This window comes from Mustela nigripes, chromosome 1 (genome assembly GCF_022355385.1).
Source record: "Mustela nigripes isolate SB6536 chromosome 1, MUSNIG.SB6536, whole genome shotgun sequence".
Classification (NCBI taxonomy): domain Eukaryota; kingdom Metazoa; phylum Chordata; class Mammalia; order Carnivora; family Mustelidae; genus Mustela; species Mustela nigripes.
In genome coordinates this window covers 75749745-75753612 of record NC_081557.1, presented here as the reverse complement: position 1 = coordinate 75753612, position 3868 = coordinate 75749745, and the positions used below count along the sequence as shown (strand labels likewise).

General features: G+C 38.9%; 2 non-coding genes across 2 annotated transcripts; both read right to left on the bottom strand.

Annotated features, from left to right (window-relative positions):
• Nucleotides 1–331: 331 nt before the first annotated feature.
• LOC132009545 (small nucleolar RNA U2-30) lies at nucleotides 332–401 on the bottom strand. Its single transcript, XR_009402009.1, has one exon. It is a non-coding gene; the product is annotated as a small nucleolar RNA U2-30 (small nucleolar RNA).
• A 149-nt stretch (nucleotides 402–550) lies between these two features.
• Nucleotides 551–630, bottom strand: LOC132009547 (small nucleolar RNA U2-19). The gene has a single exon (XR_009402011.1). It is a non-coding gene; the product is annotated as a small nucleolar RNA U2-19 (small nucleolar RNA).
• Between the last annotated feature and the right edge of the window lie 3238 nt (nucleotides 631–3868).

Sequence of the window (3868 nt, the reverse complement as noted above, 5' to 3'; positions counted from 1 at the left end):
AAAATCTTTAAAAAAAAAAGAAAAAAAGAAAGAACATTCTGATGAGGACCTCAGTATCTCAGAAGAAATGGACACAGGATAAATATTAGGAATTGAGTACTCTAGATGTAAGAATTTGTTTCAGAGAGCTACATGAAGGTCCTGAGGCTACTTATCTCCTCTTAGTTATTTCATTTCAGCAAGAAATTAAGGAAAGAGGCTTAATCTGCAATTATAGTTTTTTGTATTCATTTATCTATGTACTTTGTATACCCCAGATCATATCTGTGCTGTTGGCTATGAGAAAAAAGGATTCCTTGAGGATATAAAACACTTTTTTTTTTTTAAATTCTGAGCTCAGATCAAGTGTAGAAACCTTGATAGTTGTAAAAGTCAGCAGTAAAACCTTTTCATCATTGCTCAGAACTCATTAGTCTCACACACACACACATACACACACACACCCATCTATCAAGTCCTCAGTTATACTCAGTCACCTTTACACACACACACACACACACACACACACCCCTCCAGACATATTCCCTTATTGTTTTAAGTTACTTTTGCTTCTCAGAACTAGAGAGATCATGCATCAGGTAGACTGGAAGGTCTTCTGATGCTCAGATTTGGCTATTTTCATCATTGATCCACTTCAGTAAGAGCAGATCTCAGAGAATAAAACATTTGTTTTAAACCACTTATTCTTCACTGAATCTTGAAATCAGAGTTGGGAACTGAAAAGGTTACCTTCCCTGGAATCTGAACTGTCTCAATTTTTCCCCAAATTCCTTCCATAGCATGTCTGTTTTCTCTTCTGAGACGTTTAAGAGCTGTGCTTGATGGGGCCTGAATCTCTGAAAAACTGTATAAAGGCAGGAAGAGCTATTTCTTTCCTAAGACCAGTTTTCCCAGGGTCTTCCAGAGTGCTATTGTTGGGGGTAGGGTCTGGAATATAAAGGGAGACATTATAGGGTCACCCAGGTCCAGGCAGTGGCCATAATCAAGTTTCACTTTCCCAGATACTTAGAAATGGGGGGAAAGGGAGCTTCATGGGTTATTTCTTGTTTGTTTGTTTGTGTGTTTTTTAGATTATATTGTATCATTAAGTGTTTTGAAAAAAAGTCAATAATAAAAAATGTTTTGGATAAATTAGTCCTCTGTGAAACATATTTCACAAATCAATTAAAAACTAAAATGAGCAAAAAAAGGGAGAGCTTCTCCATTCTTAATAAATATATCTAAACAAGAAATGAAGTTCTAAGGAGGTAGCATGAAACAGATGGGCCCTGATGCTATAACAGAGTTTTCATGAGGAAAAATTATATTAAAAATTCTAGGATCATTAAATATACACAGAATGTGTAGCTCAAATTTTGTTTAAAATATGCTAATCCTGGTTTTCTGGAGGAGTCAAGACGGTGGAGAAGTAGCAGGCTGAGACTACTTCAACTAGCAGGAGATCAGCTAGATAGCTTATCTAAAGATTGCAAACACCTACAAATCCATCGGCAGATCGAAGAGAAGAAGAACAGCAATTCTAGAAACAGAAAACCACTTTCTGAAAAGTAGGACTGGCGGAGAAGTGAATCCAAAGTGATGGGAAGATAGACCCCGGGGGGAGGGGCTGGTTCCCGGCAAGCGGCAGAGCAACAGAGCACAAAATCAGGACTTTTAAAAATCTCTTCCATTGAGGGACATCGCTCCAGAGGCTAAACCGGGGTGAAGCCCACGAGGGATCAGTGTGGCCTCAGGTCCCTCAGGGTCACAGAAGGATCGGGGGTGTCTGAGTGTCACAGAGCTTACAGGTATTACAATGGGGAAGCCAGCCACAGAGACAGAGCCCACAATGAGCTCACAGCTCAAGGATACCTAGAACCAGTTGCAGGCTGGGTGAACTCGGACCACGGTTGGAGGTCAGGCAGACGGGAGTTACTGGGCTCTGTTCTCTGAGGGCGCACTGAGGAGTCGGGCCCTGGGCTCTCAGCTCCTCTGGGCCAGAGACCAGGAGGCCGCCATTTTTATTCCCATCCTCCAGAACTCTACGGAAAGCGCTCAGGGAACAAAAGCTCCTGAAAGCAAACCCGAGTGGATTACTCGGCCCGGAGGAGGAACCCTCCTACACTGTTGGTGGGAATGCAAGCTGGTGCATTCTGGAAAACAGCATGGAGGTTCCTCAAAATGTTGAAAATAGAACTGCCCTATGACTCAGCAATTGCACTACTGGGTATTTACACTAAAGGTACAAACGTAGTGATCCAAAGGGGCACGTGCACCCGAATGTTTATAGCAGCAATGTCCACAATAGCCAAACTATGGAAAGAACCTAAATGTCCATCAACAGATGAATGGATAAAGAAGATTTGGTATATATACACAATGGAATACTATGCAGCTGTCAAAAGAAATGAAATCTTGCCATTTGCGACAAGTGGATGGAAATAGAGCTTATCATGCTTAGCGAAATAAGTCAAGCGGAGAAAGACAGCTATCATATGATCTCCCTGATATGAGGAAGTGGTGATGCAACATGGGGGGTTAAGGGCATAGGAGAAGAATAAATGAAACAAGATGGGATTGGGAGGGAGACAAACCATAAGTGACTCTTAATCTCACAAAACAAACTGAGGGTTGCTGGATGGAGGGGGGCTGTAAGAAGGGGGGTGGGGTTATGGACATTGGGGAGGGTATGTGCTATGTGGGTGCTCTGAAGTGTGTAAACCTGGCAATTCACAGACCTGTTCCCCAGGGGATAGAAATATATGTTTATTAAAAAATTAAAAAAAATATGCTAATCCAGAGAGGAGCTGCTTTATTATAAGACAAAGGTCTGGTGTTTGTAGAGTAGAGGAGCTGTCCAACATGCTTATATTGGGGATACTGAGACATCTTTTATTGCCTAATTCACAGCACTGACTGGTATAGAAAACTAGTTTGAAAATACAAATTTTCACCACGATCTGAAAATTTCTTTTTCTTTCTTTCTTTTTTTTTTTTTTTTTAGAAGTAAAAAATTTTTTTTTTTTTTTTTTTTTTTTTTTTTTTTTTTAGAAGTACATAACTTTTCTTTCTGTTTTTCTCTACCATTTTCCCCTCCTCCTTTATCCTACTTGTTCACTTCCTTTATCTCCCCTCCTGTTGAATCTTCTCAATCCTCCTCCTCTCTCTTGTCCTTTCACTATTTAACTTCTTATCTTTGACTGTATTATAGAGCTGGTGATGGTACTTACAATTTTATTTCATGCTACAGCTCTGTGGTGGAGGCTAATGAGGAAAGCTGTTAGAATTTGAAATACTTCAAGGTTAAGAAAGGGTAAGGTTAAAAATAAAATTCAAGAGGTTGATTGTATAGAGACCTTCTGGGATTCTCCAGTATGGCAGATTCATTATTTTGTGAGATGATAGATGATTGTGTCTGAAGACCCTGAGAGGATGAGTTAGATCATGTCAATAACCTGCCAGCAAACAATATCTCAGCTAGTACCATAAAGCTAAACACTATACCTGTTCCACTGGTAATTATTCAGGTTGCCATTTCATCCTGGTTAGAAAAAAACAAAATGTAAACACTAGATAATATATTTTATTTAACACCATACTATTTATTAAGGTCATTAATTTATCCTAATTCTTTAGTTAGATCAATTTTTCTGATTATATATACTCATAAAAGTATTGCAAAACATGATACAGAATATTTCTAACACCCACAAAGTTTGTTTGTGCTCAATGTTTCTGAGATTCAGTCATGTTATTCCAACTATCATTAGTTGTTTTATTACTACTACTACTACTACTACTACTGCTACTACTAGGTAGTATTCCATTATATGATTGTTCCAAGGTTTGGTTATTCAATCTTCAGTTGATGAATATTTGGGTTATTTTC